Source organism: Stegostoma tigrinum, assembly GCF_030684315.1.
Source record: "Stegostoma tigrinum isolate sSteTig4 chromosome 30 unlocalized genomic scaffold, sSteTig4.hap1 SUPER_30_unloc_2, whole genome shotgun sequence".
Lineage (NCBI taxonomy): Eukaryota > Metazoa > Chordata > Chondrichthyes > Orectolobiformes > Stegostomatidae > Stegostoma > Stegostoma tigrinum.
In genome coordinates this window covers 24,372-34,833 of record NW_026728046.1, presented here as the reverse complement: position 1 = coordinate 34,833, position 10,462 = coordinate 24,372, and the positions used below count along the sequence as shown (strand labels likewise).

Sequence of the window (10,462 nt, the reverse complement as noted above, 5' to 3'; positions counted from 1 at the left end):
AGATCAGTCAGGGAAGCCCGCTGCGTGCAGCTTTGCCCATGTGCCCGTTTCACACAGTTCTTTGATACGTCTGGACTTCTGAGCTCCTCTTCGAAATTCCATTGTTCGTTAAAGACATTCTTCAAATTGCGCACAGACCTCATTACATTGGCACCCAGCTCCATTTCAAGGCCCTCCACATCACTCCGCTGCTACTGCATCCCGCACCGTGGATAGCTCCAACCCACAACACACACAACTTCACTCCCGGCACTCGCCCTGCACACATTTCGGACCCACATCATCTTACCTCAGCACAAACCGTCGCTACTCCCACCGTTCACTCTCTGCTCCACACAAACGTCCCCAGCACAAGTCTCAGCCATCACCACCCCCGCCCAAACTGCCTCATCGCCATCTCCAGCACAACAAGACAGATGTGCATGAACGTGTCGTTTATTGTGTCTGAGTTGAAAAAATGAACAAGCACAATATCGACTCGAGCATCGACATGCATTGAAGCAGCAAGTTAAGAAATCTTTGAACACTTTGAAGCGATCACGGCAAACGAAAAGCGCACATCGTTGGAGAGGCACAGCAAGAGTGGCATCAGAGACTTCGTTTGGAGCTCGACTTCCTTCTGGCCTGTACTTGTGTCAGATCGGAAGCAGATGCTCGTCCTTCTGCTTCATCTGCTGGCACTCGGCCATTTCTGTTGGCAAGGTTGGCAATGAAAAACTGCATGCTGAACTACACGCCTGAGCAGGGACTTGAACCCTGGACCCTCAGATTAAAAGTCTGATGCTCTACCGACTGAGCTACCCAGGCTCACAGCTTCGACTTCTGGTCAGCCTGCTTGCTGGATACATTTTGCTCAAGATTCGACAGAATCGGCTTGGTCCAGCGTCTTCTTCTCGCGCAGCCATTCTAATACACTCCATACTGTAACAACGTTGATGAATTAACAGCAGAAATCATCTTGAATGATTATGATGTGGTAGGTATCACAGACCTGTGGTTGCAGGGGGTTCAGGACTGACAGTTGAACATCCAAGGATTTAGAACTAATGGAAAAGACAGGGAGGTGGGCAGGGGTGGCGGGATGCCTTGTTAGTTAAGAATGAAATCAAATCTATGGCACTGAATGACATAGGGTCAGATGATGTGGAGTCTGTGTGGGTGGAATTGAGGAACCACAAAGGTCAAAAAAAAACCATAATGGGAGTTATGTACAGACCTCCGAACAGTGACCAGGACCAGGGGCGCAATATGCCCCGGGAAATAGACTGGGCATGTCAGAAAGGCAAGCTCACGGTGATCATGGGGGACTTCAATATGCAGGTGGACTGGGTGAATAACGTTGCCAGTGGATCCAAAGAAAGGGAATTCACGGAATGCTTACAGGATGGCTGTTTCGAACAGCTTATGATGGAGCCCACAAGAGAGCAGTCTATTCTGGACTTAGTGCTATGTCACAAGCCAGACTTCATTAAAGATCTTAAAGTAAGGGAACACTGAGGAGGCAGCAATCATAATATGGTAAAGTTCAGCCTACAGTTTGAAAGAGAGAAGACAAAATCGGATGTCATGGTGTTACAGTTTAATGAAGGTAATTACTGGGGCATGAGAGAGGAACTGACGAAAATCAACTGGAAGCAGAGCCTCGCAGGTAAGACAGTAGAGCAACAATGGCAGGAGTTTCTGGGTGTAATTGAGGACACAGTACAGAGGTTCATCCCAAAGAAAAGAACCATTATCCGTCCGGGATTCGGGGGAGGGGGTTTAGACAGCCATGGCTGACAAAGGAAGTCAGGAAATGTATCAAAGAAAAAGAGACAGCCTATAAAGCGGGCAAGGTCACTGGGAAATCAGACAATTGGGAGGGCTACAAAAACAAACAGAGGATAACAAAGAGAGCAATAAGGAAGGAGAGGATCGAATATGAAGGTAGGCTAGCCAGTAATATTGGAAATGATAGTAAAAGCTTCTTTCACTGCATAAGAAACAAATGAGAGGCAAAAGTAGACATTGGGCTGCTCCAAACTGATGCTGGAAGGCTAGTGATGGGAGATAAGGAAATCGCTGAAGAACTTAATAAGTACTTTGCATCAGTCTTCACAGTGGAAGTCATGAGTAGTATCCCAACAATTAGGGAGAGCCAGGGGGCAGAGTTGAGTATAGTGGGCATTACAAAAGAGAAAGTGCTAGAAAAGCTAAAAGGTCTAAAAATTGATAAATCTGCTGGCCCCGATGGGCTACATCCTAGAGTTCTGAGAGAGGTGTCTGAGGAAATAGTGGAGGCTTTGGTTGTGATCTTTCAAATGTCACTGGAGTCTGGGAAAGTCCCAGATGATTGGAAAATTGCTGTTGTAACCTCCTTGTTTAAGAAAGGATCAAGACAAAAGATGAAAATTATAGGTCGATTTGCCCAACCTCGGTTGTTGGTAAAATTCTAGAATCCATCGTTAAAGATGAGATTTCTAAATTCTTGGAAGTGCAGGGTCAGATTGGAACAAGTCAGCATGGATTTAGTAAGGGGAGGTCGTGCCTGACAAACCTGTTAGAACTCTTTGAAGAGGTAACAAGTAGGTTAGACCAGGGAAACACAGTGGATGTTATCTATCTAGACTTTCAAATGGCCTTTGATAAGGTGCCTCACAAGAGGCTGCTGAGTATGGTGAGGGCCTGTGGTGTTCAAGGTGAGCTACTGGCTTGGATTGAGGATTGGCTGTCTGACAGAAGGCAGAGAGTTGGGATAAAAGGCTTTTTTACGGAATGGCAACCGGTGACAAGTGGTTTCCCCCAGGGTTCAGTGTTGGGGCCGCAGCTGTTCTCTTTATAGCATGGACTATTTTTTAAATGGTGAGAAAATTGATAAAGCCGAACTACATAGGGATCAGGGAGTGTTAGTCCAGGATTCTCTAAATTCTCTAAAGGTTAACTTGCAGGTAGAGTCCGTGATTAAGAAAGCAAACGTAATGTTGTCATTTATCTCAAGAGGGTTGGAATATAAAAGCAGCGATGTGCTTTTGAGACTTGATAAAGCACTAGTTGGGCCCTTTTTTGAAAACTGGGTCCAATTTTGGGCCCCACGCCTCAGGAAGGACATTTTGGCGCTGGCAAGTGTCCAGCGGAGATTCATATAGATGATCCCAGGAATGGTAGGTTTAATGTATGATGAATGGCTGGGGATCCTGGGATTGTAGCCAATCGAGTTTAGAAGGTTGAGGGGAGATCTGATAGAAACTTACAAGATAATGCATGGCTTAGAAAGTGTGGATGCTGGGAAGTTGTTTCCGTTAGGTGGGGAGATTCGGACCCGTGGGCACAGCCTTAGAATTAGAGGGGCTAAATTTAAAACGGAAATGAGGAGACATTTCTTCAGCCAGAGAGTGGTGGGCCTGTGGGATTCATCGCCATGGAGTGCAGTGGAGACCGGGACGTTAAATGTCTTCAGGGCAGAGATCGATAAATTCTTGATCTCACAAGGAATCAAGGGCTGCGCGGACAGTGCAGGGAAGTGGAGTTGAAATGCCCATCAGCCATGATTAATTGGTGGAGTGGACTCGATGGGTCGAATGGCTTTACTTCCACTCCTATGTCTTCTGGTCTTATGGTCTATACTATTCAGCCATAAAGACCGTCACCCCCAACGCCCTGAGCCGAACCCAAGCCGCAGCCTCATCTCTCTCCTGCCACAAGCCTCCTCAACACACACCTCTAAAACCACAATCGCATCCCTTCCCTGACATGCCAACACCCCGAAAACAAAAATCATGCGCATGAGACAGCTGCTATGTCGGCGGGCTGCAAACAATTCAATTAGAACAGACATGATAGCAGCAAGTCTACAGAAAAACGTCGACATCTAACCAAAAGGTGCCTATCTCACAAAGGGTGACTGGCCACAAGGGTCAGGACCAAACAGCAAGAACAGAAATTGCCGGAGAAATGCTTTGTTTGTCGGGATCTGTGAAGATTTTGTTTCGCTTCGCCTCGCCTGCCACCAATTTATGGTTTGTATTCATGAGATGGAAATAATCCCGAAAGTGTGTGGGCAGGACATTGAGCTACATCGAGCCTCCAAAGAGCATCCCACCCACCGCAGTAGCCTATCAATGAAACGCGACGTGCCCATGGCTGATTCAGAGAGACTCCGCGTCCATGTGTCGCCACTGGTGGCAATTTAGAATGGCCAAGCCATCTGACCTGGACGCCTGACGCCTCAGAGCTGTGCGAGGAACCAGGAGCCAGCGCAGGAATAATGCTCAAATCCACACTCCCTGTCGCCTCACTGTACAATCTTAGCCGGATTTCACAGTGCAACGAGATTGCGCGGCAGCCAACTGAGCCACAGTGCCACCCTTTTGAAATAAAAAGCTGCGGCACATGGCAGAGCTCAACGCACCCCAGACCGGTCTTGAACCCGCACTTTCTGGCGTGCGAGCACAGTACCGCATCCATTTGGCGGTTTGGCTCATTCACGCTTCTGACTGGGAGCAAGTGCGTGCCTTTGGGTTTCATTTGCTGGCATTCGGTCATTTCTGTTCACGTGCAGTGCAATTTAATATTGCTCGCAAAAGGACCTGAATCCTAGATTCTCAGCTGAAACAATAAATCATCTCCGGATTGATCTATTCATTCGCACGTTTTAGCAGTAAGTCCTTTTCAATTACTGGGAGAACGTATCGGTTCTGTCTGTGTCTGTGAATGTTCTGTTTTTCCTCGGCTCGCCTCGCCTCGCCTCACCAGCAATTTCCAGAAGCTGAAGCCAGTAAAATTCCGGCTGGCATGGGTTTGGGTGGTACTTTCCCCGATATGTCCAGCCCTCGGGATCCTCCGAGGGGGTCTTAGTTTTCCCACGAACGCCTCGGCTGACTGGGCTGTAATTTTCTGCTGTGCATAGTCATTCCTTTTCTAATATTCGGGCTGCATTCAAAGCCCTCTGGCACTCACTCGTGGCCAGGAACAATTTTGAAATTGTAATTGGTCTGTCTGGTATCTCCTTCCTTGCCGCCTGCAATAGCCTGCGATGCATCTTACCTGGACCTGTCAATTTACCCCCTTTTTCAGACTGTTTGCCATGCATGGACCCCGCTCCTGCCCCTCGATAGTAATTTCTTCTAATATTTTACAATGCACATTCCTGGTGCCCATATCGGTGTCATCCCATTCCATTGTAATGATCATCACAAAGTATTCATTTACGACTGTGCCCTCACAGAGTCATCGAGTCAGAATTGTGCAGCGTGGAAACTCCGCTCCGACTGTCTCCAACTCTCGATGGGACAAATGGCCTGCGTCCACACTGTCAGGATTCGATGATCCTATTTTTGCTTGTGCATATATCATCACTCCTTCCTTGTCTTTGGGTCATTAGCCTGGCAATCGTCAAATGAGCAGGAATGTTAGGAGCAGCAGATCTGATGTGGATGAGTCTGAAACTGGAGAGCACAGGTTGAAGGTGAGGAAGGAAAGATTTAAAAGGGCCTTAAGGGGCAACATTTTCACACAGAGGGTAGTGTCTGTCCGGAATAGGCTGTCAGAGGAAGTGGTGGAGACTGATACTATTATAACATTTTAAAAGGTATCTGGATGGGTAGAGAAACAGGAAGGGTCAAGGCGAATATGAGCCAAATGCTGGCAAATGGGACTAGATTTATTTCAGATATCTTCTGCATCCACAAGCAGATGACCTCAATGATTCCTAATGGACTCTACTGTTTCCTTAGCTTATCACTAGTTCTTTACGCGTCGAAAGAAGAGCTTTTTTTTCATTCTTCAACTCACCAATGCTGTCTCATGCAGTCACTTAGCTTTCCTAACTTCCTTTTCTTTTTCCTTCCTTTTTATTATATACATTGACATTCAGGGTTCTCTAGGAAACTGGTCCAACCCGATGTCATTCAGAACATGTTTGTTCTGAACTTTTATTTCCTCTTAGAATGCCTCCTGCTGCTCTGACACAGTTTTGGCTGCAACTTTGGGCTAAATCACAGCTTGTCGCAGTTAAATTAGCCTTTTCCCATATTTGAATGGCGATTACTGGCCTATCCTTCTCCTTTTCAATAACCATCCTAAATCTAATTACGTTATGAGCATACTCTCTAGTATCCTCTTCAAATGTTATCCCAACCTATGCCTGAGCTCATGTGCAAACATAAAGCCTGGAACTACCTTGTTGGGCTTTCTATGTTCTGGCCAATAGATCCTCCTGTGTGTAATTTAAAAGTTTTGTGTCGTCCCAACAATGCACACTAAAACTATCCCAGTTAATCATTACTTGGTTAAAATCAGTCTTTTTACTACCTTATTATTTTCATATTTCTCTGAAACGTGATTATAGAACATAGAACATTACAGCACAGTACAGGCCCTTCGGCCCTCGATGTTGTGCCGACCTGTCATACCGATCTCAAGCCCATCTAACCTACACTATACCATGTACGTCCATATGCTTATCCAGTGACGACTTGAATGTACCTAAAGTCGGCGAATCTACTACCGTTGCAGGCAAAGCGTTCCATTCCCTTACTACTCTCTGAGTAAAGAAACTACCTCTGACATCTGTCCTATATCTTTCACCCCTCAATTTAAAGCTATGCCCCCTCGTGCTCGCCGTCACCATCCTAGGAAAAAGGCTCTCCCTATCCACCCTATCTAACCCTCTGATTATTTTATATGTTTCAATTAAGTCACCTCTCAACCTTCTTCTCTCTAATGAAAACAGCCTCAAGTCCCTCAGCCTTTCCTCGTAAGACCTTCCCTCCATATCAGGCAACATCCTAGTAAATCTCCTCGCACCCTTTCCAAAGCTTCCACATCCTTCTTATAATGCAGTGACCAGAACTGTACACAATACTCCAAGTACGGCCACACCAGAGTTTTGTACAGCTTCACCATAACCTCTTGGTTCCGGAACTCGATCCCTCTATTAATAAAAGCTAAAACACGGTATGCCTTCTGAACAGCCCTGTCAACTTGGGTGGCAACTTTCAAGGATCTGTGTACATGGACACCGAGATCTCTCTGCTCAGCTACACTACTAAGAATCTTACCATTAGCCCAGTACTTTGCCTTCTGGTTACTCCTACCAAAGTGCATCACCTCACACCAGTCATGGGGTAACCACTGTCTCACAGAGTGCCCTGGTACTGTGAGTCCCAGAGATGGCTCACGTGCACACAGCCCACAGGCTTGTCTACAGTCAACACAAGGCTGGGGATCTGCCCATGACAGCCAGGCAGTGGGCATCAGTAATTCCTATGGAGCCAGCAGCAACGTCAGTAAATGGGATCGGTGGACTGTCAATCAAACACACTATCACTTCTTCACACGCCTTGTAAATGTTACGATGAGGCGAAGTAAATGATGGAGATGTGGTTCATGTTTTCTCTCACTATCTGGAGCAATGTTTGCAGTAAATGAGAATACACCTGGGGTGCTAGGGTTGGGGGATGTTGGGTGGGGTGTGCTTCAGTCTAGTCCACACACAGTGTGCTGTATAATCCTGGTGAGCTGTGTTTTGTGTAATTGTAGCAGGTAATAAGACCCCGTCCTAGATACTGAGGAGATGGGGGAATGGGGCAGATTTCTGAGGAGAAAGATGGTGACATTGAGGTGGGGGAAAATATTGTTTTCAATGACAGAGCTCAACTGTAACAGGCATTACAAATCAGACAGGACCTGATTGGCACCCTGTTCCGGTAGATGAGACTGAGTGCAGCAGACCAGCCTGGAATGTAAAATAGCCATTTGTTATCACAGCAGCATTTCATTTGCATTGTGAGGGTGCATTACAGCCTCCAATGGTTTTGTTTGTGCTTGGTTGGTGACAGCCTTTAGCTGTGTGGAAACAAAGCTCATGTTTGTACTTACCTGATTGCTTGCTGTATCTGATGTTGTCCTGTCAGATGATGAGGAGCTGTGAATCTACAGTGAGCACTGGTGACATAGTAGCAGGGATTTATAGGCAGAGATAATGGGAACTGCAGATGCTGGAGAATCCAAGATAATAAAATGTGAGGCTGGATGAACACAGCAGGCCAAGCAGCATCTCAGGAGCACAAAAGCTGATGTTTCGGGCCTAGACCCTTCATCAGAGAGGGGGATGGGGTGAGGGTTCTGGAATAAATAGGGAGAGAGGGGGAGGCAGACCGAAGATGGAGAGAAAAGAAGATAGGTGGAGAGGAGAGTATAGGTGGGGAAGTAGGGAGGGGATAGGTCAGTCCACGGAAGATGGACAGGTCAAGGAGGTGGGATGAGGTTACCTACATACTAACCTCATCCCACCTCCTTGACCTGTCCGTCTTCCCTGGACTGACCTATCCCCTCCCTACCTCCCCACCTATAAACTCCTCTCCACCTATCTTCTTTTCTCTCCATCTACGGTCTGCCTCCCTCTCTCTCCCTATTTATTCCAGAACCCTCACCCCATCCCCCTCTCTGATGAAGGGTCTAGGCCTGAAACGTCAGCTTTTGTGCTCCTGAGATGTTGCTTGGCCTGCTGTGTTCATCCAGCCTCACATTTTATTATCAGGGATTTAGAGGCAGTTCAGATGGGACGTAACTCCAGGCAAGTAAACTGAGTTGTCTGCTGGTTAAACAGCATCGATACTGATAGCGGTGTTGCTTATACAGTATAAGGGAGTGTCGGCATTACTGGATACATGCCGTGAGCTGGTGCATCATTACAGTGCTGGTGGGAAAGGGAGCAATGCCGGATTGCTAACAGTTATCCAGGTGCACAGTGGACTTTGAAGGTTGATGCAGCCAGAAGTGTGCGCTAATCTTTTGGCAGATACCCGCTGGGTGATGAATTGTTCCAACCTGTGAGCAGTCTGATAGCCTGACCTATTTAACCTCTCCTGATAAGACAGTCCGTCCATACCCAGGATCAACCCAGTGAACATTCCCTGAACTGCCTCCAATGCCAGGATATCTTTCTTGTTCTATACTGTTCACAGTATTCCAGGAGTGATCTAACTCGTGCCTTGCACAGTTTTAGGAATCCCTCCTTATTTTTATATGCCATTCCCTCTGAAATCAAGACTTAAATTCTATTTACCTTCCCTGTTAGGAAGTGAATGTGGATTAACATATGAGAATCCCCAAATCCTTATGTTCTGGTGCTTTCTGCAGTCTTTCTTCATTTAAATAATATACAGTTCATCTATTCTTCCTGCCAAAATGCATAACCTCGCGTTTTCCCACATTACAGTTTTCGCTCATTTCCTGAATCTGTCTCTATCTACCTGCAAACGCTTCGTGACATCCTCGCCTTTTGTCTTCTCATCATTTTATTTTGCCATTCGCAAACGTGGTGATAGTGCATTCACTTTCCTCATTTAAGTCACTAATACATATTGCAGAGAAATTTGGGCCCAACGCTGATGTCTGTGGCACTTCACTTGTTACACATTACCATGCTGAACATACCCCCTTATCCCAACTTTTGGTCACCTTTTGGTCAGCCAATTGTCCAGTGAAATTGTTATACTACCTCCAACACCATGGGCTCATATCTTATCAAGTAGCCTAATATGTCGTATCATACTTTAGACCTTTCAGAGGGAAGTTAGGAAACACTGCCACACAAAGAAAAGTGGGACTTTTGATGTCTATCATTCCTGGAACAGCAGTTGATATTGTGTTAAATGTGATTTTAAATTTGAGGTTGATAAATTGTTTTTAACCAGTAACTTTGACAGATATGTTTTGGCATTGATTTCTCATAATCTGATTTTTATGTTTGTTTCATGGAATGTGGGCATCACAGGTTAGGCTAGAACGTATTGCCCATCTTGAATTGCCCTGAAGAAGCTGATGGTGTGTTGCTTGATTTGTTCCAGTCTATGGGGACCAGGGGGATCCATAGGGTTATTAGGAATGGGCTCTGAAATATTTGATGTAGAGACAGTGAAGAGATAGTGTTGCATTTTGAAGTCAGGATGGTGTGCATATTAAAGGGGGTATTGGATTTCTCAATCATATGCTACCCTTCGCCTGCTCATTTTTTTTAGAAAGTGCTGTGGAAGGAGTTCCAGTCATTTGTTGCAATGCATCTTGTACCCACTACTGTGTGGAGGGAGTGGAAATTTGAGGAATTTGGTGCAAGTCAAACAAGCTGCTTTGTTTTAGATGTTATCAAGCTTCTTTAGTATTGCAGTTGGAGATGCAATCATCCAGGCAAATGAGGAATGTTCCATCGCACTCCTGGTTTGTGCCCTTGTAGAGGGCGCGCAGCATTTAGGGAGTCAGGAGGTGAGTTACTTGCCAGAGGATTCCTAGGGTCTGAGCTGATCTTGTCACCATTGCGTTTATGTGGTGAGTGTTGATCAGTTTCTGGTCAATGATAATCCCTAGAATGTTGATAGTGGGGGATTCAGTGATAGTAACACCAATGAATGTCAAAGCATTTGGCGAGACCATCTCTTACTGAAGAAGATCATTACCTGACATTTGTGTGGCATAAGTGTACTTG

At 45.9% G+C, this 10,462-nt stretch overlaps 1 non-coding gene across 1 annotated transcript; it reads right to left on the bottom strand.

Moving 5' to 3' along the window:
- Nucleotides 1-734: 734 nt before the first annotated feature.
- trnak-uuu (transfer RNA lysine (anticodon UUU)) lies at nucleotides 735-807 on the bottom strand. Its single transcript has one exon. It is a non-coding gene; the product is annotated as a tRNA-Lys (tRNA).
- Nucleotides 808-10,462: the final 9,655 nt, after the last annotated feature.